The 26,172-nt window shown below is 39.1% G+C and overlaps 1 pseudogene; it reads right to left on the bottom strand.

The window, feature by feature from the left end:
- Window positions 1-8,112: 8,112 nt before the first annotated feature.
- Window positions 8,113-26,172, bottom strand: part of LOC138378770 (ATPase WRNIP1 pseudogene) — a 30,569-nt pseudogene continuing 12,509 nt past the window's right edge.

Raw genomic sequence — 26,172 nt, 5'->3', positions numbered from 1 at the left:
ATGGAATTTATTTATTTATTTATTTATTTTTTGAGACAGAGTTTTGCTCTGTTTCCCAGGCTGGTGTGTACTGGAGTCATCATAACTCACTGCAGCCTCCAACTCCTGGGCTCAAGCCATCCTCCTACTTCAGCCTCCCAAGTAGCTGGGACTACAAGTGTGAGCCATGATGTCCAGCTAATTTTTCTATTTTTTTGTAGAGACAGGGTCTCATTCCTGTTCAGGCTGTTGTTGAACTCCTGGACTTAAGCAATGTTCAACCTCAGCTTCCCAAAGTGCTAGGATTATAGGTGTGAGCTGCCGTGCCTGGCTCTGGAATTCTTGATTCATTAACTATTTGCTAGAATTTACTCACAAAGCCCACATGAAATGGTTTATTCTTTTTGCAGAAATATGTTTACAACTAATTCAATATCTTTAATAGTTATATGATAATTTAGATTTGTTTATTTTTTTATTGAGTCAGCTTTGGTGGTTTATATTTTTCTAGGAATTTGTTCACTTTTTCCTGTTTTTGACTATATTGGCATAAATTTGTTTATAACTTAATATGACTATTTTTTCAATATCCCCTCCATCTCTAATTGTGCCTCCTTTTCATATTTATTCTTATTTATTTGTGGCTTTATTTAATTGATGAATTTTGTCAGGGATTTGTCACTTATCTTTGTCTTTTCAAAGAATCATCTTTTATCTAGTTTGATCCTCTATTTCCACTCATTTTATTATTTCTTGTTCTTTGATTTGTTTAAATTTTATTTTTCTAATTTAAGTTGGATACTTAGCTAATTTTATTTTAGCTTATTTTCTTTAATAAGTTCTAAAACTTATGAATGTCCCATTTAATGTTTTACTACATTCTACATGTTTAAAACACTAATATTTTATTATCATGCAGCCCTAAATATTTTCTACTATAATTTACATTGATCAACAAATTATTTATGAGTGTTGTAATTTGTCCTCGATTTCTAACTTCTTTGAACTTAGGTTAGAAAATGTGTTCCATAGAATATTGATTCTCTAAAATTTGTCTTACTTTTTGGCCCAGCATGTGGCCAATATTCAAATGTATATTTAATTCATATTTAGAATGAATAAACATTCTCTAGTTTTTGAAGGCAGCATTTCTTATTATGTTCATTAGATCAAGTTTTCATTTTAGTTATCCTTACGTGTTGCCTAATCACATTTATCCTATGTGTTTCACTTAGTAAAATTACTAAGTGAAATTTATTACAGTTATGAGTCACTTATCTTCACTCAGAATTTTGAAGATATATTTCTATTGTTGTCTGGTTGCCACTGTTGCTTTTGTGAAGTTAGCTGTCTAATTATTTTGATTTTACAGACATATTTTCTCCCTAGTCACTTAAGATCTCCTCTGTGTCTTTGATGCTCTATCATTTTACTGTGGTGTCCCTATTATGAACATCTGTCTACTATACTACTTGGAATGTGTGGGGATTTCTGAATATAAAGATTTCTGTCTTTTCTTAATTTTAGAAAATTTTCAGTTATTCTTTCAGTATTGGTTCTCTCACATCTATTTATTATCTTTGTCTAGAACTCTAATGAAATGCATATTAGACAATCTCACTCTACGTCTCTTAACCTCTATTTCATATTTTCTATATGTCTGTCTTTGTGAACTGCATTTTGGGTAATTTATAGAGATTTACTTTCTCAATTAATACTTTTCTTGTGAGCTATTTCAATTTGGGTATTATTATTATTATTACCTAACTTCTAGAACATCTTAGTATTTAGTAGAATTTATCTATAAAACCCATCTGAAACTAGTGTTTTCTTTATGAGACAGAGTCAATATCTTTTTTTTTTTTTTTTTTTTTTTTTTTTTGAGGCACTCTTGCTCTGTTGTCTGGGCTACAGGGTGGTGGCCTCAGCTTAGGTCACAGCAACCTCAAACTCCTGGGCTCAAGCAATCCTCCTGCCTTAACCTCCTGAGTAGCTGGGACTACAGGCACTCCCCATCACACCTGGTTAATGTTTGTTTGTTTGTTTGTTTCTATTTTTAGTTGTCTGGCTAGTTTATTTTTCTGTTTTCAATAGAAATGGTGTCTTGCTCTTGTTCTGGCTGGTCTCGAACTCCTGACCTCAAGTGATCCTCCCAGAGTGTTAGCATTATAGGCGTGAGCCACTACGCCCAGCCCCTAATATCTTTAATGGATAGATAACAATTCAAACTATTTTATTTCTTTTTGAGTTGGTTTTGACAATTTGTATTTTTCCTTGAAATTTGTTATTTTCTCCAATTGCCAAATGTGTTGACATAACATTGCAATGTAAATTTTAAAGCTCTTCTTAATTCATTCATACTTTTATTCTTTGTAAAATACACATTTAAACATATTAAACACCTTTATATTAGTTTTTAAGATAATCATTCTAATATCTGCAATTTTTGTGGGGTTGATTTTGCATTTTGTTCGTGTTTGTCTGCCAACTCTTGTTCACAATAACTCTTTTCCTTATATTTTTTGTAATATTTGATTGTGACTTCAGGGTCTTTGTGACTATATTCATTGAAAATTTTAAGGTGTCTAGAAACACTGTCACTTAAGTGTTTTGCTTTCTTAATTTTTTTTTCTACAGTAATTGTATGAAATGACACTTTAAGCTCATATAAAGAGAGGCTTGTCATTAGGAATTTTTCTTTATTATCCCTCCACCTGGAGCCCAAATCAAAACAGACAAGTATGTTTGCCATCTCTCTTTGTGGATCTGTCACCTAGTAGGGATCTAGCTTTATCTAGGAATCTTTGACATGACCTCCCTTTTTGAGGTTCCTGTCCTGACAGCCATGAAAGCCCATGGTCTAAGCCACCAGGATTGAGAAACGTCAGAAAATGCAGCTGTAAGAGCCTCTGAAATTCTCTACTGTAACTTTATCACCTTCTATACCCTCCAACGATTTCTTACTTTTGTGCTCAGGCAACCACACATTTGAAATATAAGTATATGCATATATATTTTATTTGACAGTCTCAGATATTGTACTTCAGGGGCGTTTTTCTGTACATGTAAGCCACTTTATTTTGGGGAATGAATTCTTTCTTTATCTATTCTTTACAGAAAGCTGGGCAACACTGGAGCATTTTCCATTCCCTGAGAAGAATGATTCAGCCTCTCAGTGCAACAGTCCTCATTGCACGTCTCCAACAGTCTTCAAAGTCATAATGCACAATTCTGCAAACAGACTGGGATGTCAAGGAAATAGATGGAAGGGTTTACAATGCTGTTATTTTATTCAACAAGAAATCCAACCACATTTTGAGAAATAGAAATGAAAGCACTCGTAATTTCACTGCTTTGACACAACTCCTACCTGTAATTGTGTAATTTATCATTTTTTCTATATACACACACATTCTTTTAATAGTTATTGCATCGTTTTAAAAAGTATTTTGCATGTATTTGGAATGTTAATGATCAGAATTATGAATAAAATGAAAGAAATTTTCCTTCTAATGGGCTCTTTTTGCACCATACTGGAAACATAAGATTCCAAGAAGACACAAACACAATGCCATGTTAGTTCAGTGTATCGTCTCCTTTTAGGACTAAACCCATTTTTTTAATAGCAAACACAAATAATGCTGGGTAATCCCACAACACAAGTAACCATTTGAGTCATGTCAGGTAGGTCTGGTAGACACAGAGAACTAGGACAAAAGAGCCAGAATTGTGCAGAGTGCAGATGCCAATGAGTTCTCCCCCAAAAGTCTTATCTGTGGCCAGTCAAGACTCAGCTATTAAAATTCTCACCCTAATGCCAGTGTCCAATACTGAGTAGCCTTTGATTATGTTACTCTTAGTAGGAGCGTCATACCTGTCAACATCATGCCCTGGGAAGGAGACTTGCCTGGGAATGTCAAATTGCTGAGATTTCATCAGCAGGAAAGTAGAAATATAGGCTGTTGGTGTGCAATCCACTGGGACCCCAGCCAGGCTCTCCAAACACAGATGTGATCTCCCTCCAGGCTGTACTTATTGAATGAAAGACTAAATTAATAAATAGAATAAAATGGCAAAAAGTGTCCACTTTGCAGTTCCTAACAAGCAAACCCTGGTCTCTGGTCTTTGGAGCACCTAATTGAGAACACACACCAAACTCTCTGGCTTGGCCCTCAACTGGGCAGATTCTCATTTGGTGTTGTGTTAGCTGCTGCAGGATTCTTCAGGGAAAAGGATCTACTATCCATGTGAAAGGTTTGTTTCTGGAAAATTTTCTAAGGTTGCTAGTAAAGTATTAATATTACCCTAAATACCTCCATTTCTTTAATATATACTCTGAATGTGGGTGGAATGTATATAGATTTCTTATGAGTTAGTAGAGCATTGTAACATTTCTGAAAATAAACCCAGAGAACAAACATTTGCGATGCACAGGGATTAGAGCACTGTGTTGTAGTCGCTGCTCTGCATTAACGAGCCCCGTTAATTACGTATACATATATATGTGTACATTTATGGCCACTTCCTCTCTCAGGTACTCGGATGTGTTTCCATCTGAGTACTCGACAATAAATAGCAATTTATTTGAAATCTTACATTTTATTTTATATGGCTAATAACATATCCTATGCTATAGTATAGACAGGTTTTTAAAAATATAAAGTCTTCCCTAAATATTTTTGAGTAAAACAGATGTTTCAGAGAGTTGCTCCATGCATATCTTATGGCATCAAAGCACCATCTGCCCCATTACCAACTACCACAGTTTGAAGGTTGAATAATTTTATGCTAAATAGAAGTTAAAAACTAAAGTGAAGTAATGTTTTCCCTTCCTCCTTCCTTTGAGGTTTACCAATAACTGTTTTTCAGAGTTAGCCTCCTATTTGTAAACATTATTTTAAATTGTTAATCAGGGCAAATACTTTAGCAGCTGTTAGAAGGTGAATGCTTTGTGAATTTTTATCTATGGATTTATTTGTAATGAGATTGTTGGAAGGTGTATAAGCACAAAAAATCTATTGATTTATAATCTTTCTGCATTGCCAATGGCCTCAGGGCATCTTGTTAAATTGGCTTGTATTTATTCTTTTCTGCCACCAGAAGTGATAACCATTTCTGCACACAGAACTCGGAAATCTCTTTTAATGGATCACAGCGTCAGAGAACAGGATTCTCTGCATCTCCTGTTTTCTTTACAAACCCAGATCATCTATGTCCCTGCCAGTTACCTGGACAATGGGATCAGTTCTCTCATCTTCTGGAAGACTCGAGGCCTTGGCATGCCTCCAAAATGCTCTTCTTTGGAAAGGTACCCTTGACCCAGGTTGTGCAGAGCCACAGATGACAACAGGCCTCCTCATCTTCATCACAGGCCATGTGACCAGGGCAGGAGAGCTTCTTTTCCACTGCAGGAAAAATCAATTAGTGTTATTTAATAAAAAGTACTTCCTTTTGTTTGCTTTTTAAAAAAGCAAATTAAGGCCGGGTGCGGTGGCTCATGCCTGTAATCCTAGCACTCTGGGAGGCCGAGGCGGATGGATCGCTCGAGGTCAGGAGTGCGAGACCAGCCTGAGCAAGAGTGAGACCCCATCTCTACTAAAAATAGAAAGAAATTATATGGACAACTAAAATATATACATACAAAAAATTAGCCGGGCATGGTGGTGCATGCCTGTAGTCCCAGCTACTTGGGAGGCTGAGGCAGGAGGATCGCTTGAGCCCAGGAGTTTGAGGTTGCTGTGAGCTAGGCTGAAGCCACGGCACTCAGTCTAGCCCGGGCAACAGAGTGAGACTCTGTCTCAAAAAAAAAAAAAAAAAAAAAAAAGCAAATTAAGTGCTCTAGTCATTGTAAATTTAAATTAAAGAATGGGGAACAAAGACCAAGCTAAAATTCATAAATCTGTACTCCAGTGATGGAACACGACCAGATAAAAGGGAAAGGAGAAGGGTGATAGAGAGACGAAGGCAGCCCACCGCATGGAGACGCGTGCAGAGGGGGGAGCCGGTGGACGTACAGACCCTTCGGTTGATGCAGACACAGCACATACAGTCAGTGTCACATGCAAGGGCGCCTCATCCCCACCTTGCATCTTCTGGGATCCTGGCAATAGCTATTTCAAAAATCAGGTTGCCTTTTCATGGCTATAAAGATCAAGTTCCTGTTGGTACCTGCTCCAACTTTCGGGAGACTGATTCAGTCCCTCGTCAGAACTTTCCCCCTGTGGCCTTTGGTCTAGGACAGGAATCGGCATTTGCTGCACAGCTAGGAGACGGGAAATGCTGAGATGTCACTGAGGGGGAAAAATGACTCAGAAGCTAATTTTACAAGTCAAAGACTCAAATTATTATAGAACTACAAAAATGAAGAAGAAAAGTTCAGGCACACGAGTATTCAAATTCAAGGGGACACACTTAGGAAGCAGTAAGTCTAGGACAGTGTGAGGCTCAGCCAGCCCTCCTGGAACACCCTGCTGGAATACGGCTCCTTGGGACCCGGAGTCAGACCTAGGTACTGAGTATCTAGGTCTCCCCTACGAAGAGGGCCTGAGTCAAGGCAAGCTCCAGGAGGGCTGCCTTTCCCTCTGGCAGCAGAGCCCTTTGTGGTGGAGGCTCCCTGACCCGGTATCTTGTCCCTGTGCTTCTGGGACTGGCCTTAGAAGTTGTTTTAGTCACTCCCCCGCCCCCCCCCCCCCCCGTGACTGCCTCTTCTGCAGGCTTGCATTCTTCCCCTTGCATTCCTTCTGACTGCTGTTCCATCTCACCTTGAAACTCTGCAGCTGTCTCTCTCCCCTCCACACCGTGAGGCCCACTGGCACCTTCTGTGTAAGGGAAGCCTCCCGGGGCCCCAGTGGCTTTGGAGCCAGAGTGCTGGGCTTGAGTCCTCACTCTGACATGGATTGGCTCCGTGTGTGGCCTTGGGCCAATTGCACATTCTCACAGCTTTGCCATCCACAAAGCCGGGTTCTACACGTGTGAGGGGACTCCCATGTAACAGTGCGTGGTGGGCCCTGTGCTCCTCTATGGGCAGGGGGTCTGTCCCGCCCACCTTCCTTCCCACCTCTGGCCTCTGCCCCATCACTTACTAGCCCCGGGTTTGCCAGCTGCGAATCTCAGCTAGGACACACCACGAAGAGAAAGGACCCAGAAATCATGCAGTCATGGGGTGGTCAGCTACATGCAAGGGCTGATGGAGGATGAAGACTGTTCTTCCCAACTGCCCCAGTGCTTCTCTGGCAGACTCCTTCCTGGACCACATGGGGAAGGAAATTCTAGGAAGTGTCCCCTGATCTTTCCTCAGGAGCAGAGGGGATGGTGACATCAGGAGACTGTGGTCACATTGGGTCCTCAAGTCCTTCTGTTATGAACTTGCCGGAGACCCAGCTTCCTTGCCTTGTGATCCTTCCTAGCCTTGGGGTTTTGTACGCAGAAAATAGGGCATCGTATACAAAGTCCTGGGCACAGTGTTGCAGTGCACGTGTTATTTTGTGTGTGTGCACATGTACAGACCCCCACATATGCATAGTCCCCAAGGCCATACACAAAATGTTGGCAGTGATTACCTCTAGAGGGTGGGATGTTGACTTTTTATTATCTTTTTTTTTCTTATTTCTCATCTCTATTTTTTGAATTATGATTTTCCATCCAAGTTATCGTGTGTTACTTGTTTTTTTTTTATTTAAAATAGTTTTATCGGCTTGTAAGACCTTTGCATATAAAAAAATACCCAAAACACTATGCAGTATTAAATCACAATTACATTTTTTCACCAATTAAAACTACCCAGAATATACATTTTTTAAAGAAAAAAATCCTACAGAACTGAATTCTGAAATGACATTATGACTTAAATATTATGACAAATAGATAATTCCTTATAACATTAATTCATTGCACAAAGCTGCCAGATATTTTCATAAGCATAACCATTGCACAGAGTGCAAATGAACACAATTTCAATGTCACACATTTAGTTGAAGTAACTGCACCTCCACCTACAGAACTCTTAAATTTCTGGCACAAAATGTTGGTCTGTTTTAACTTCTACCAGGCAACCAACTTCACAGTCCAGTTACTCCTTCTTTCTGGCCCTTCCTAAAAAAAGAAATATCCTTCTGCTGTCATAGCCTAAAAGAGTCAGCACCTCCTTTGCTTGAAAATATCAACTCCTCTCAACTCTTCAGGCAGGTCTTCCTGCTCCACAGGCTCGCTGTACAGGGGGTTGTACTTGTAGCCTTTGCAGTAGCCCAAATCCTTCATCAGCCCGGTTGCCATGTTCCTCAGGTGCAGAAGGCCCTGAGGCACCGGGGGCAGAGGGCCCTGGTGGTTCCTCAGGCAGGTTTTGACGTTGCTGTAGGCACTGAACACCTCAATGGACTTTGGGGCTCTGGCAAAATAGACTACACACTGGGCCAGAAGCACCTCGCATTCAGGCATGCCTATAAAATGACAGCCTTGGTAGGCAGCGACTGCTTGTGTTAACGCAGATGGGTCTGCCAGACCTATGTCCTCGCTGGCGAACCTCACGAGCCTCCTTGCCACATAGAGTGGGTCCTCTCCTCCCTTGAGCATGCGAGCCAGCCAATAGAGGGTGGTGTTCTGGTCAGAGCCCCGCATGGACTTGTGCAGGGCGGAGATGCAGTTGCAGTGCTCCTTTCCTGCACGGTCATGCATAATGTGGGATTGCTGCAGGCCTTACTTCAGGTCATTCTCAGTGATCAGAACTCTGCTGGGAGAATAGGTTTGCCCACCCTTCTTACAGAACATCTTCCTGGAGCTTAGCCTGGCCAGCACAGCCAGCTGCAGTCCATTCAACCCAGCCCTGGCGTCCCCGTCATTGAGGTAAGCAAGAGTGTCTACTGCTTTGTCCTCTATGATCACGGAGGGCTCAGAGCTGCTGTTGCTGCTGTGGCCCAGAGGGTCAGTGGGACGGCTAGAGTCTAGGACGTGGATTCCCAGTGAGTTGATCACTCGCATTAAAATAGACATCATTGCCTCTACTAGAAGTTTCTCAAGAACAATCACCTGACAGCAGCTCAGAAGAGCAGCCTTGACCTGGAAGGAAGCGCTCTCAGTGGTTGCCATGATGACGGTGATCGTCCCACATTCCACGTGAGGAAGGAAGTGTCCTGCTGAGATTTATTGAACCGATGAATCTCATCAATAAAAAGGATGGTTTTCCTTTTGAAAAAGCTCTTTTCATTTTTAAGCTTGTTTTATGACATCTCGCACATGATTTGTCTTGGCATTTGTTGCAGACAATGTCACAAGCCTTGTGCTATGCTTCTTGCTGTTGTTGGCTATGATGTGAGCCAGAGTGGTCTTGCCGCAGCCCGGTGGCCCCCAAAGGATGAGCGAGGAGGGAATTCCGTTGGTTTCCAAGAGCGAGCAGAAGAAGGTCTCCTGCCCCACAGCCCTGCTCTGCCCCATGTAGTCCTGCAGCGAGTCAGGACGCATCTTGGCCAGTGGCTTGCCCTCCAGCATCTGCCGGATCTCCTCCACAGCCCCCGCCGCTGGCCCCATAGGTGGCGGCGGTGGCAGCGGTGTCTTTGTCCCAGTGCCCGGGGTCGTCCTCGCCATTCCCGTCCGCATCTCTGTCGCCATCGCCGTCGCCCAGCGCCTCCTCCTCCTCCTGCGCCTCAGCCTCGTCCCAGCTGTGGGGAGACGCGCTGCCCACAGTAGCAGCTGCGGCCGCCGGCCCCTTTCCGGACCCCTTCCTCCCGGGGCTGCTGGAGCAGGCCACCTGGAAGTCGCAGATGGGGCGGGCGCTGCTGAGCGTGGGCGGCGCGTCGTAGCTCTCCCTGCTCTGGGTCTCGCCGCCATCATCGCCCTCCTCGCCCTCCCCCTTGCTGCTCTCAGCCGCCTTCAGGGTGTCCGGCTACTTCAGCGTGGAGCTCTCCGACAGCCGCCGCCTCTTGGCGCTGGCGGCCAGGGTCCCTTGGCCCGCTCCCTGGCGCTGTGCAGGTCGGCTGCGGGCTCCGCGTGCCCCACAGGGTGGAGCAGCAGACAGCGGTCCAGGTGCGAGTTGATGTGCGCGGCGGGCAACATCTGCTGGCACACGGGGCACTGCACCTGGTCAACGTGTGTTACTTGTTTAACCAAAATATGAAGGGAGACATTCCTAAAAATTGGATCTATATCCTTGCTGCACAGGCAATTTAAAATAGAAAACATTCTTCAGGACATTCACAGTTCAACTATAAATATTATCATAAAAATGTAATCAGCCACTGACCACACTAAGAGAAATTAAAAGAGAAAACACTAAGATCCCTCAGAAATAGACAAAGGTGAGGCCATCTTCTGCTAATTTCTCTGCAAGCTACAGGAATAGAGATTGTAGGCATTTTGATACGTGTTTTTCTCTCTGTGGTGAGAAGAGGACAGAATTCGAGGTCTGCAGGCACCAGCGTTATGGGGACATAAAAGGAATTGAAATGATTTGGGTGAAGTTCCCTGACATCCCACTTAGAGGTGATTTGTGTTAACCTGCTAGGATTCTAATTTTTCTGGAGGGTTAAATTGAAAATTTACCATGGCTTATGACCTATCAGAAGAAAAGAGATTTTTTTTTTAATTAACAGAATCACAATCTTTCTATTCTTCCTAATGTGTCTGTATCCGCCAAATGACAGGCGCTAATGGATGGTAACAGCTACTGCGCACACGCACGTGTAAACGCACAGGCACACGCTCTTGTGCACACTTGCTTCTTGGGGGCTCTTTGAACCTTTGGCCTTCTCAGGTTCACGTGTCTGGTCCAGTGCATTGTCTCAGCATTTCATGTTCTTGTTTCCAGATGTGTAGAAAGTGCCTATCTGCTGCTTCCTTTCTGTGCGCACAACATGTAAAATTCATGTCTCACTTTTTTTAGTGCATGAGCATATTTTTAAAAAGTCAATCGTGCTCATCATTCACGTGTCCCCATCTCCTTTGCAGTCCTGCTCCCAGGGCCACTGCCTGTGGGGAGTGGGGGAAGCCTGCAACAAATGGGACGGGGGGGTGGTCTTCCTCCTCCTCCTCCTCACTGGGGAGGTGTGAAGGACCACAGAGGAGCCACCCTGGGGATGGAGTTTTATGGCCTGTCAGGGTCAGCAAGAAAGCCTGGGGCACAGGGAGGGGCCAGGGCCAGGTCTTTCCCCACTACCCACTGTCGGCTAGTCGGGCTTTTAGGGGCCCCTTGTGTGGAGACTCCTGGACCTTCCTAAACATCTGCCTTGGTTCTCTAAGGTTTACAGAAAGCCAGTCCTTTAGGACTCATTTTTTTGCCACCTTTGAAAAATAATAATAGTTCTGTTAAAACATTTAAGATTCCAAGAGCAACAAAATGAAAAATGGCTGAATGTTCCTGAACTGAATTCTCGCTGGCAGGCGGAGGTAAATCCTGCCTTACTTCACTTGAAGATTGGGGGCTTATCTTGTGGTTTTTCTTCACAGAGGGTCGAGGTGTGCCTGGGTTTGTCTGCACCATTTATTCTTTCCCACAATAATTTCCAGCTCTGACTTGGCTTTTTGGAATTGAGTTGTCGAGGCAAAGACAAAAGCAGAGGGTCACAGGAATGGGTGTTTGTGATGAGGAGCGAAATGGCAGTTTTTCAATAGTATTTTAAGAAGTCAGCAGGGCCCCAAAGGTAACGTTATTATTTTTTTTTTCTCTTAGTGGTTCTATATTCAGGAGCACAGATGAGTGTTTTCCCTGAGTGTTCCTATGTGGGCAGGATTTTTCCCATACCATGGCTGAGAGGTGAAAAAGGTGGGTTTTAGGCTGATTCAGTGGCCAAAGATAGGACCAAGGTCTGCAGGCCTGTTCACCTGAGACTCAGGTGGATATGAATCTTCCTGTGTATCTTGACAGATGGTGCTAGTGGCAAGATCAAGGTCAAATGGGCTATAGCTTAGGTTAAAGTGGGATGTGGTCGTTTTTTATTCTCTTGCCAGGACTATTATTGGCAAGTCTGCCACCTGGTCATGGTCTGGCTTTCTCAAAATGGCCCTCCTCAAACTTGGGCTCAACCAGGGCATCAAAAACTCTGACCTGGAGTGCAAAACTCCCATCAAGGCTGCTTTGTTTGAGCATGGCTATCACATTATGCTGTGGGGATATAACTGGGAGACCTCCTATTCTGTCATCTCGCTTATGTTACTCTGCTATATGCTTCACTTTCTGAAATATATGTCAAATTTGTTCATGGTTCTTAGATTCAAAAGTTCTGAAATAAAGTGCTAAATTTACCTGTTATGTACGAAGCAAATTAGATTACTAGTGGGCACCAAATATTTATTAAAATGTTTGGAGTTAAGTTCAAGTTTATTGTAGGCAAGAAGAAATCATTAAAATTAATATCCATTTTCTCAGACTATATTTAAATGATAGCATAATTTAATCCCAAAACCTTACTTTTTATTTCAGTAATTTATACCATATTTTACAACATTTATGTTGTTCATTAGGAAATGCCAAGCATTTTTTAACTTCAGAAGGCTGTATTATTGCTTCTATATTTTATGTAAAACTAGTACCAATCTTCATGGCAGCATGCAATTAAAAATTGTAGATATCGAAAGCATTACTTTTTTTGAGATAGGGTCTTAATTTATTGCTAAAGAATTATTTTTATTTGCATCCATTAAAGTACAGAGAGAAAAGACAAAAGAATTATTTTTAAATAGTATATCTATGTTATCTTCAGTATTTTATGTATCAAAATTTCTCTCATTCTTGTTTTCAAGTCCATATTACTGTGTTTCTTTTGAGTGTATGATTTCTCAGATGAGTGCATTGTATTTTTTATTTTGAGCCTGAATATTATGAAATGGATGATAATGTTTAGCTCTGTACACCTAAAATAATGTGGTACATGATTTCTATATACTTTGGGCATATGTCTGTTGCCTATAAAATATCTGTGTGTGTTTTGACTTTATAAAAATTGCTCATACATGGTTCAGGACTTATATGGTCCATGCTTGTTCAGGACTTATCGTGCGTGTGTGTGTGTGTGTGTGTGTGTGCACGTGCATGTGCTGGTTTGTTATCAGTGATTGCTTTATCCTATCTATGTGAGTGGTGAAGGAAATAGTCTTAAATTCACAATGTATTTATTGTTTGAATTTATGTTATTTTATGAGAGAAACAATTTTGTTATTTGAAGGTGATTTTTGAAAAGTTTTCTAATTATCTCTTTAGGTAGCCAAATTTTTAATTGTGGTAAAATACATAAAATTGTTATATAAAACATTTTTAAGTATACAGTTCAGTAGTGTTAAGTATATTCACATAGTTTTTCAACATATTTCTAGATCATTTTTATCTTATTAAACAAAAAGTGAATAGACATTAAACAAGAAATGATTCTTTCTACCTCTCTCTAGCTCCTGAAAAACATCACTCTACTGTCTCTTTCTGTGAGTTTGACTACTTCACATACTTTATGAGTATAATAATACAGTGACTGTTTCTTTATGACTGCTTTGTTTTACTTAACATATTATCCTCAACATTTTGTCCTTGCTGTAATATGTGTCAAGATGAACATTTTTAAGGCTAAATAATATTCCATTATATGTATATGCCAATTTCTTTATTTACTCATCGATAAAGGGACATTTTGTTTGTTTCCAGGTATTGTCTTTAGTAAATAATGCTGCAATGTTTGCAAATGTGCAAATATCTATTCCATGTTTTGCTTTGAATAAGTTTGAGATATTTTGGATACACTGATGTAGTACCATGTGCATATTCTTGCTTTTGTTGTGTGATAACTTTGATATTATATCCAAGAAATCATTACAAAGGGTAATTGTAATGAAGCTTTCCTTTTATATATGCTTCTAGGAGTTTAGGTCTTACATTTAAGTCTTTGTCTATGTTTTTAATTGACACTTATAATTGTGCATATTTACAGGATACAATTTGATGTTTCACATATATCTGTTGTATAATAATGAAATCATGATATTTAGTGTATTCATTACCTCATGCATTTATTATTTCTTCGTGGTGAAAATATCCACAAGCTGGTCTTCTAACTATTTTGTAATATACAATACCTTACTCTTAACCATATTCATCTTACTATGCAATAGAAAACCAAAACTTGTTTCTTCTTTCTAATTGTAATTTTGTACCTGTTAACCAACCTCACCTCATCGTCCCCTTCCCTTAGTCTCTGGTAACCATTGTTCTACTTTCTGCTTCTATGATCTCAACTTTTTTTTAAACATACCACACATGAGTACAATCATACAGTATTTGTCTTTTTGTGTCTGGCTTATTCCACTTAACATTATGTCCTTTAGATCCATCCATGTTTGTATGCCAGTACCATGCTGTTTGGTTACTATAGCTTTTTAGTAAATTTTGAAGTCATATACTGTGACTTCAGGTTTGTTCTTTTTGCTCAGGATTGCTTTCACTATTTAGGACATTTTCTAGTTTCATATACATTTTTAGGAATTTTTTTAAATTTCTGTGATGAATGTCATTGGTATTTTGATAGAAATTACATTGAAGTTGTACATCACTTTGGGTAGTATGGCCATTTAAAAATTATTTTTCAAATCCATTAACAAAAGGTAACTTTCCATTTATTCATGTGTATTTCAATTTCTTCATCCCTATTTTATAGTTTTTAGTATCTATATCTTTCAGCTTTTTAAGTTTATTGCTAGATATCTTAATTTTTTACAGCTATTGTAGATGCAGAAAAAGCATTTGACAACATTTCTTTATAATAAAAACACTCAACAAATTAGGTATACAAGATATGTATATCAACACAATAAAGGCCATATATAAAAAAAATGATAACATAATGAACAGGGAAATGCTGCAAACTTTTTCTCTGAGATTTCCAACAAGACAAGAATACCTGTTTTCCCCAGTCCTATTCAATATAGTATTGGAAGCCATTGTGAGAAAAAGAGGAGAAAGAACTAAAATCATTTAAACTGGAAAGTGAGAAGACAAATTGTCCCTGTTTGCAGACAAAGTGATCTTATATTTAAAAAAAAAAACCCAAGAAACTACACACACACCCCAAATTGTTAGAACTCTTAAAAAATCAGTAAAGTTACAGAATACAAAATCAACATAAAAACTAATACTATTTCTCTACACTAACAGTAAACTAAAATAGAAATGTAAAAATTCAATTTAGAAAGGCTACAAAAAATAAGTCAGTCTATTTTGAGTTCTTGTTTGTGTGTAGTACAAGGTAAGGTCCAACTTTAATTTGTCCAGTTTGGATTTCCAGTATTCCTAACCTTATTTATTGAAGAGACTGTCCTTTCCTCACTGTGATGTTCTGGTGAGAATTGCTGAGAATAAGTTGTCAATATATTTATTATACATGAGTGTTTATTTCTGGGTTTTTAAATGTATTTAATCATCTATTTGTCTGTCTTTATGCCGGCACCACACTGTTTTGAATAACATAGCTTTGTAATATGTTTTGAAATTGGAAAATCTGTTGCCTCTGTGTTTTTCTATTACAATATTGTTTCTTCTGGTTTTTTTTTTTTAATCTTTGAGATTCCATAGAAATTTTAGAATATTTTAACACTTCTGTAAAAATTTGCATTGGTATTTTGACAGAGATTTCATCAAATCTGTAGATCACTTTGGGTAGCATTGACATATTAATAATATTAAATCTTTTAGCTTTTGAAAAAATAAGTGTTTCAAGTAGTTTTTTGTTTAATTTCCACATAGTTGTGGACATATCACTTTCCTTTTGATTTTTACTTCTAGTTTTATTCTATTGTAGTCAGAAATAATACTTTGTGTGATTTTTATGTGCTTAAATTTGTTGAGACTTGTTTTGTGGCTTAGCAGGTTGTCTATCTGCTATAATGTGCTATGTTTGCTTAAAAATAGTGTGTAGAGTGGAGAGTTCAGTATAAGACTTTTAGATGTAATCTATAGTGTTCACATCTTCTGTTTCATTTTGTTTTGTTGTCTCTTGACTTCTTTTCATTATGGAAAGGATGTTATCAAATTATACTACTGTTCTTGTGATATTGTCTGATTCTTGCTTCAATTCTGTAAAAAGTTGCTTCATATATTTGGGAGCTGTAGTGGTAGATGCATAAGGATTAATACTTGTGATAGCTTCCTGATCAATAGACTCTTTGATCATTATATAATTCCCTTTGCTGTCCCCTATGACAATTTTTGACGTAACATATATTTTGTCAATGTGGGAATATTTGACATTGCATTCAATAACTTTTTTCAATTCTTTTACTTACAATCCTCTGTGCCCTTACATCTAAAGTAAGTTTTTTGCCGGGTGTGGTGGCTCACTCCTGTAATCCTAGCACTCTCATTGTTTGAGCTCAGGAGTTTGAGACCAGCCTGAGCAATAGCGAGATCCTGTCTCTACTAAAAATAGAAAGAAATTAGCTGAATAACTAGAAATATATAGAAAAAATCAGCTGGGCATGATGGCACATGCCTGTAGTCCCAGCTACTCGAGAGGCTGAGGCAGGAGGGTTACTTGAGCCCAGGAGTTTGAGGTTGCTGTGAGCTAGGCTGATGCCACGGCACTTTAACCCAGGCAACAGAGTGAGACTCTGTCCCCCACCCCAAAAAAGTAGGTCTTTTGTAGAAAGCATAGAGTTGGATCTTATTTCTCCAATTTATTCAGACAAAATATGTCTTTTGATTGATTTAATTTATTTTCGAGAAAGTAAATACTGAAAGGGTGCTGGGAGTTAGCTACACTCCCTGCAAAGAGGTTTTTTTCTCTTTTTTCTGATCAGATCTCTAAGTTGACTACACCAGTTTGCAGGGAGTTAGCTACACTCCCTGTAAAGAGGTTTTTTCTTCTGATCAGGTCTCTCAGGCAGGGGTCATCGCAAAGGATGAAAAAAATAGTAGGAAACAGAAATAAAAAATAAAGTAATGGCAATAATAATACACAGAGCCAAAGATATAGTTTATAAAGTAAAGGCTTATGAAAATAGATACAGGAGGGTATCCGGATGGATATATTTTTACCCGCATAAAATATATTCTCAACTAAAACTCCACACAGGTATTATATAGGGTAGATACAGGCTCCGGTTGCCAACGGCAACAGAATTTTCATACTAACAGGCAATTTGCTGTAGGGTCAAAGTCTCCTAAAAGGCTACTACAGATCCTTTAACTAACTCTAACTAGGGGAACAATGAGTTATAAATTCTTCTTGGGGCAAACTTCTAAGTTTTATGATAAGGCTATTACTTTAGCAAAATACAGAGACATCTTGGCTCCGGTGATTGTGTTCCTGGAGACAGAGATGATCTCAGAAGTCAACATGAGCTGTGCTTTGTGATAATTACTTTAACCGCATGGTTCCTTCTGGGCCCGGCTTGGGCATTAGCATATCTATCTCATCAGATCTCATCTCTGGGGGTCTACGCCTGTCAGCTCAGGCAACCTTTTGGTTCTAAGGGAAAGGCCTGCCTTGTCTTTCAAAACAGATGAGAACCAAAGGCCCAGTTTACAACTGTCTCTTTGAAGTGCAGCTTCTACTGACCAGCGATACGCCCTCCTGAGACGAGGCAGCTTTTCAACTAACACATTTATTTTTTCTTTAAGGCAAAGCCTTATTTGACTTCTGAAATCAAATTTTGTCTCCAGAAATACAAGGGGCATTTCTATAACTCAGTATTCTTAGGCTCAACAAAAGGGAATAACTTGCATTTTATTTATTTCTGTAAGTCTTATAGCTATCTTGTTCTTGTTTCCTTTTACTGTCTTCCTTTGTGTTTTGCTGATTTTTGTAGTGACATGGTTTTGTTCCTTTTTCATTTCCTTTTGTGTATCTACTATATTTTATTATGTTTTTCTTTTTTCTTTAAAACCCCAAGAGCACTGAGATGTGTATATACCATAGATATTTTGTTTGTGTTTACTATAATTATTTTTAAACATCTGCCTATTATAACAAACTATTTTAAGCTGAAAACTTTAACTGAATACAAAGTCCCTGCCTTTTTACATTGCATTCTATTGATATCACAGATTATATGCTTTTGTATTGTGTATCCATTAACTCAAATTTGTAGTTATTTTAAGGGTTTGCCTACTCAAATCTATAGCAGAATTAAAAGTATTTTATTCACCATCATTATGATAACACAGAATACTATATGTATGCACACAATTACATTTACCATGGAACTTGATATATTCACATAACTATGTGGCTAATATTTTACTTTTCATTATGAAGAACTCACTGTTTTTAGCAATTTGTGTAGGGTATGTCCCTTGAGTATAAATTGTTTAAGCTTTTTTGATCTTTGAAATTTTTTGTTTTCAACTAATTTTTAATTTTTAACTAATATTAATTTTAATTTTTGCTAGCAATAGTGTTCTGGTTGTTAGTTGTCATTTTTTCAACACTTTGACTGTATCATCCTATACCTTTCTGGCCCGCAAGGTTTTTTTTGCTAAAAAATCTGTTGATCATCCTATAGGAGTGCCCTTGTACATGCCAAGTCACATTTTTTCTTGCTGATTTTAAAGATTCTCTTAGTATCTTTTAAATTTTTGATTATGATGTGTCTTGTTTTGGGTCTTTTTCTGTTGTTTCTAGTTAGAGTAGTTTTAGCTTCTTTAAATTTTCTGCTATCTTCTTCAACTTTAGGAAGTTCTCAGACATTATTTCTTCAGGTATGCTCCCTGCTCATTTCTCTCTCTCTCTCTCTTTTTCTCTCTTGTCTATAATTTCAAATGGCCTATTACTAAGCAGCTGGGGTGTTTTTTTCTTCTACATCAGGTCTGCTCTTGCATTAGTGAATCTTTAAATTCAGTTTTTATATTTATCAGCTCCATACTTTATGTTTGTGGGTTTTATTCAAGTTTAAATCTCTTTGTTAATAATCTCAATTTCTTTATGCATTTTTTTTCTTTTTATTTAGTTGTCTGTGTTCTCATTAAGCCAGCAGGGCATCTTTAAAAAAGTTATTTTAAATACTTTTAAAATTACCTTATGTGGGACCGCAAACTAGTACAATTTCTGTCAAAAGTAATATGGAGATACCTCAAAGAGATACAAGTAGAACTACCATTTGATCCAGCAATCCCATTACTGGGCATCTACCCAAAATAACAAAAGGCATTCTATAAAGCAGACATTAGCACCAGAATGGTTATAGCAGCACAATTCACAACTGCAAAAATGTGGAAACAACCCAAGTGCCCATCAATACATGAGTGCATTAATACAATGTGGTATACATATACCATGGAGTTCTACTCAGCCACAAAAAACAATGGTGATATAGCACCTCTTGTATTATCCTGGATAGAGCTGGAACCATTTTACTAAGTGAAGTATCACAAGAATGGAAAAACAAGCACTAAATGGACTCACCATCAGCTTGGTATTAACTGATCAACACTTAAGTACACATATAGTAATAATATTCATTGGGTGTCAGGTAGATGGGAAGGGGGAGGAGGGGATGGGTATATACACACCTAATGGGTGTGGTGCGTACCGTCTGGGGGATGGACATGCTTGAAGCTCTAATTCAGCTGGGGCAAAGTCAGTATACATAATCTAAACATTTATACCCCCATAATATGCTGAAATAAAATAATATTAAAAAAATAAAATTACTTCATAGATCTTCACTTCTTTATGGTCACTTGAATATTATTGTTGTCCTTTTATTGGACTATATTTCTTAGTTATTTTGACGTCTTGGTTCATTTTTGATGAGATTTTGGTCATTAAAAAAAAGCTGCCTATTCCATCTTTTATTGAATGGCTTTGTTCAGGGGAAATTTAGCACCATACAGCCACACTGGACATTCTGGGCACTTCTCCAAATTGTTGGCAGGATGTATCTTCTCTGGAGTACTCTGTATATTTTCCCACTAAAAAGCTTTGCCTATTTCTTGTTAAAAGCGCTCAATCTTTACCTTCCATGATGAATTCCATATGTTGTGCACTCTCTCTGTTGCTGTAATTGTTGTTAACCTTTGTTCTCACTAGAGTCAGCCTGCCATTTAAACTATATCTGAATTATTTTCAGCACTACATATTAAAGGAAGCAATAAGCAGTCTTTTGAAATAACCAGAGAAACCCAGGACTTTGGATATAAGATTGGATTAAGTGTTCACTCAAATATTTCTGAAGACCAGAGATTTAAAATTGAAGAGAATATTTCTAAATATGATCAATTTGATGAGTCCTTCATTGAAACTTTATTATTCTTCCACCAACAAATACTACCACCAGATGCCAAAATCTACAGCTGTGATCAGTATAGTGAGGAGTATATCCAATCATCATTGCTTAATCAATATCAGGGAATAAAAAATTGGGAAAAACTTACATGTCCAATAAAACCCTAAAGAATTACCAGGATATTTATATTGATGAGAGAAATTATCAATGCAACAAACCTGAAAAAAACTTGAACCCAGTCTCATGCTCTAGAAAATATCAGAAAGGTCAATATCCAGAGAACCAGTACAAATGTAAAACATGTGAGAATGTCTTTCATCAATGTTTAAAGCTTGTTAGCCATGAGGATATCCATATTCAAGATTATTCCTACAAATATAATGAATGTGTAGAAGCTTTTTCCCAGTCAGGGAAATATTCTCAAAATCAGGGAATTCATATTGGAGAATATTCATACAGACATAATAAATGTTAGAAACTCTTTAGTCAGTCCTTCAATCTAAGAAAACATAACACAGTCCATACTGAAGAAAACCTCCACAAATGTAAAGAATGTGGCAAAACTTTTACTCTGTTTTCAAACCTTAGACAACATCAGAGAATTCATTCATACTGGGGAAAAACCCTACAAATGTGAAGAATGTGCCAAAGCCTTTCCACTCTAGTTCAAACCTTTGTCAACATCAAAACATTCATACTGGAGAAAAACCCTACAAATATGACAAATGTGATAAAGCCTTTAACCGTCGTTCAGACCTAACTCAACATCAGAGAATTCACACTGGAGAGAAGCCCTATAAATGGAAGAATGTGGTGAAACTTTTACTCAGTTCTCAAGCCTCAGAAAACATCAGAGAATTCATACTGGACAGAAACCTTACAAGTGTAAAAAATGTGACAATATCTTTTACTGTAGTTCACACCTTACTCAACATCAACAACTTCATACTACAGAAACCCAATATGTGTAATACTTGTGAAAAATCTTTTATTCCAAATATATCTACAACTTAGACATCTCCAGAGAGTTCATAGGGAAAGAAACTTTACAGGTGCAATGTATGGAAGTATTTAATCCAAACCTAAGTCTAAGTTCATCAGGGGATTCACACAAGTAAAAGCTGAAGCACATTTTCAGATTTTACACTAACCCAGAGTATTTATTGTACAGAATAATGTGAAGTCAAAGCAATTAGATAATTTATCTGATCATATTTTTCAAAAGAACAAGAACATTGATATTTAGACAGGCATAATTATATTCAGTGGGTAGTTCGCATAGACAGCATTTGACATTTTTGAAAAGCAAATATTAATGTAATTCAATTCTTTTTTTTTTTTTTTTTTTTTTTTTTTGAGACAGAGTCTCACTCTGTTGCCCAGGCTAGAGTGAGTGCCGTGGCGTCAGCCTAGCTCACAGCAACCTCAAACTCCTGAGCTCAAGCGGTCCTCCTGTCTCAGCCTCCCAAGTAGCTGGGACTACAGGCATGTGCCACCATGCCCGGCTAATTTTTTCTATATATATTTTTAGCTGTCCATATAATTTCTTTCTATTTTTAGTAGAGGTGGGGTCTCGCTCTTGCTCAGGCTGGTCTCGAACTCCTGAGCTCAAACGATCCGCCCACCTCGGCCTCCCAGAGTGCTAGGATTACAGGCGTGAGCCACCACGCCCGGCCTAATGTAATTCAATTCTTAAATTAGTTTATATAATACCTTCATTCCTAATGTTTATATGAAAATATGTGTTCTGATGTTTCTTCATCAGAGCTATGAGAGGCCATTCAATATTAGGTGTATATGATGAATATCAATTTTTAATGAAAGTTTAATGGCAAATGTAAAATAAATTAATAAAATATAATGAAAGATGATGTTGGTGTTGGAAGCATAAAATAATGATATGTGCAAGTGTACAGTAGGTAATCAGTTTTTGTCTTCTGTATTAAAGTAAGAGAAAAACATCCTAAATTTTCAAAATAAATCATTTTACCAATTGCTCCTTACATAAGAAAAAACTGGCCAATTATTTAAAATACTGACATATCTGAACAATAGAATGAAATAGAAGTCTTAAATACTATTTGATGTGCTAGAGGACATAGAAATATTGAATGTTATTTGATGTGATAGCAATAAGAACATCTTCACATATATCAGAGGAAAGTGAAGATAACTCCTATCTGAAAGGTTGCATTATGTATTAAAATCAATGTGCACTAAATAGTTAGTCTCAATCTTTAAATTTAAAGAAAACATAACTCTAAGATCACTATAGTAGACAGAAAATAATCTTTCTTGAGTGCTTGTGACCTAGGAGCATATAGTGGATTTTAAAATTCTTTATTTAGTCTCTGGGTTAATTAATTTGTTTTGATTAGTAAAACTAAATGGTTTCTAATGTTTTAACAGTGATGTGCAATGAGTCAAATGTTACCTTGCCACCAATGTTAAACTATCTTATGTTGTCCAAGATTGTAGTTAACAGACAAAAATAATGTAGTATTTGGGTAACACAATGGAATAACTTCTTTAGTAATCTATTTTTTTTTTGAGGACCTAAACTTTCAATACTATTGTAATATTGCTCTCATAGTTACTATTTTGTGTCCTTTTTCTCTTTTTTATAACTATGGGTATGTTGATATAGTTACAATAAAGAGTATATGGGAGCATAATTCAAAGCCATACCTTTAAATTTTAAATCACTATGCATAAAATTTTATGCAATATTTTTCTTTGCACATGGTCCTTTTCTGGGATAGTTGAACACCTAGAGATGTTTTGTTTAGATTTACATTGAATGCAGTATACAATATTTCAAGCTAAAAATAAACTGTATAAGAGAACTATAGAGGAAGAAATGCGTGTGTGTGTGTGTGTGTGTGTACCTATCTTCAGAAGAAAATGGAAACAATGATCAAAACAAATTTCAGAAGAGTTGATGATGTACTAGCAAACTGGACCTTACAAATTCTCAAAGCAAACTTAGTTTCTCTGCTGTACATTAAATTTATTTCTTGCAAATCTCATGTCTCCAGGGTGCAGAATCCCTTCATACAAATCCTGTCTTTTTAACTTTCTGCTTATTCAGTTAGAGTAATTATATGATTTTATTGTCCCTGAAATTGTTGAGCATAGATGGACTGTCATATGCTCACACCTCCATCCTTCAAGCTGCACAAAACAGGAAGATAGAGTTTCTAGCTGTAGCTTCTCGGTTTCAAACTTATCCACAAAGCTGACTGATAACATGACTGTGGAGGTTTTCATATGCTTTTCTAACAGTAATTCTTCACCTAGCTTTTGTACCTTCATCTCAGCTGATAACTGGCTTTGTGACCACTTGCAAAGTTCCCAGTAATGGCCAATCCATGGTTAATGCCACGTGGTTATCTTCCTTACTCTAGGGTGTAATGCATTTTTCTACTAAAAACTTGTTTAGTCCCTCTGGCATTTTAGGAGCATCCCTGTACTCAGTAGTCCACATGCATCTCACAAATTGGCAACACCACCTGAAATAGATGAAGAGTAACAACCCAGTTTTTCCACTCCAAAACTTCCTTCCTCATATTTATACTTTGGTTATTGGACTAGTGGTGGCTAGCTCATCAATTGTTTTGTGAAATTCCCACACATGCAAAGTGATGTCCAAATGCAGAAGAAGTCAAGAAACCAAATAAAGAGGCAGACAAATCAGTTTGACAGTAGAGGGTCTTACTGGGGGGTTTATGGACAGGTGCATGGTCATAGGTAGGAAAAAGACAGGTGGATCCCCATGCTGTTACACCCTAGATACAGTGTTTATATACTATAGGGAAAGGGTATACATGTTAAGGTGCAGGACAATTAAATTTGACCTTTCAGGAAAAGACAAAAATACCAATGCTGTGTACTTCATGGCCTGTAATTTGTGTGATAACTTCAAGTTTGTTTTGATGTAAGGGCTGGATTTATGGTAATATGTGCTCTTACACATGGAGCAGTTGATAAAGTAAAAACCTCCGAGGCATTCCCAGAACAGGCATTAATCAGAAGTAAATATGCCATTTTAGCATCCAAGAGGAGTTACTTTAGCCTCCACAAAGCTCCCTTTCCTGTGCCATGGAGCCCTTAGGGTTCAGAGGAGCCCAGTGGAAACTCCACCAGGCAGTGTGGATACATTTGTTCCTCAAATAAAAGGAAATCGAACTTGCACTAGTCCCCATTATATTTGAATTTATTCTTCTTGTCTGTCTCCACAGAAAATTTAAAAATCTTCACAAAAGGAAACACACTAAGCAGGGTCTGCTCATCAAGAAAGTGTGAAGGCCAGGAGATGGGGACCAAGTATTTGGAGGGGCAGAGAAAATGGCAAGGACTTTGGAACCAGCCTGGGTGGGAGTCAGAGAAGTGGCAGATGTGGCCTCCAAACAGCTTTGGGTGTCTCTTCCATGTGACTGAGTTTCCTAACTGTATCAATCAGGGGTCAGACCTTTCTCCCCTGTTATGTTTTTTCCTCCTGGTAGTGGCAGGAGCATCCCCCTAAGGGACCTAAGCCAGATGTGAGTTATGCTGCCAATCTGGTCATCCAAGGGGTGCTCCCAGGGTGCAGAGCGGGATTTGTGGCAGCCTGGAGAAATACAGAGAATGGGAGCATTGAAAAGGCAAGTGCCAGGTTACCAGGGACCAGGTATTTTCATTTTAGGCAATGAACTGACAGTATTAGGCACTCACCAGGGAACTTTCTGCCTGGTTCCCAAGAAACCTGAGAACTTCCAGGCCCATAGGCCTTCAGTGCCATTCTTATGGAGGAACAGTATTGTGCACGTCCAAAAGAGCAAGGCAGAGGAGAGGGGGTGGGGCAGGAAAGGCCATGGTTGACAAAAGGGAATGTGAGGAAGGGTGGAGGGAAATACCAAGTGGACGGTGAATGGAAGGGGCGGGGAAGACAACTGTAACCATGGCAATGCTGAGTAAACTGAGAGAGCCCCTGGGTCCCTAGCTGGTCCGTACAGAATCAAACTTCAGGCAAGACAGGTCAGAAAATGGCATCTCCTGAAGATGTGGTTTCACACTTATAGGGGGAGACAGGTCGCCCTGACTATGCTCACTCACCACAGACAGGAGAGGTTTCAGAACAGCCAGGTTCCTGTCCACCAGGTGAAAATGCTCTGTCCATGCATGTTGGGGTGGGCCAAAGGCTGGGACTTCGCAGGGCTTGCAGGGTATCTTAATCCTTTACCAGCTCAGCCTTTTGGGTGCAGGGAGGCCGGACTACAATCCCAGCATGCAAGGGCTCAGGGGTGACGCGCACCCCTGGAAGGAGGGGTAGGGAGCCGCACACCTCGCCCTGCATTCTGGGAGCTGTAGTCTCATCACTGCTGCCAGGCCTTTGGTTGTAGAGCTGTGGGACTACAATCCCAGCATGCGCCAGGCTCGGGGGCAGTGCGCAGGTATAGAAGGAGGGACAGGGAAGTCTGTGCCTCGCCTTTTCCAAAGGAAGCTAGCTGTTGCCTCTTTGTCGCCCTCCTTATGACCTACTCTGGGCAGAGATAAAGGGCCAGTCCAGGCAGGGCAGTGAGGAGGGTGTGCGGCTGAGAAGTACACCTTGCATTTACCTTAATCTGGTGGGTCTGCTCGCTCCACCTTCAGCTGTACAGCTCCTTTTCCTCTCCCACCAGCACCAGGGGATCTTTCCAGATTATTTGCCTCCTCCAGGTCACAGAGCCGCCTGCTTTCCTAAATTGCTATGGAAACAGAGTGACGCCCACAACACTGTCCATTGTGCTGCTGACCGCCCCCCGCCCCACGCCCCACCAGCTTTCTCCAGCCAGAGCAACAGTTCCACTGCTTTTAGGAGAAATCAATCACCTGGCCCACCTATGAACAACTTGAGAGTTTTGCAGGGGATGACATGGACTGTGCCTTTGTGGAATTGTCACCCTCACTGATACCCAGATGTGGAAGGTGAGACATGCTAATTATTGCATTACCCAGGATCTGCTCAGAGCAGAAGGGAAAACC

This window comes from Eulemur rufifrons, chromosome 30 (genome assembly GCF_041146395.1).
Source record: "Eulemur rufifrons isolate Redbay chromosome 30, OSU_ERuf_1, whole genome shotgun sequence".
In the NCBI taxonomy this organism is placed as follows: domain Eukaryota; kingdom Metazoa; phylum Chordata; class Mammalia; order Primates; family Lemuridae; genus Eulemur; species Eulemur rufifrons.
Note: the sequence above shows the minus strand (reverse complement) of the source record. Positions and strands in the feature narration are given on the sequence as shown.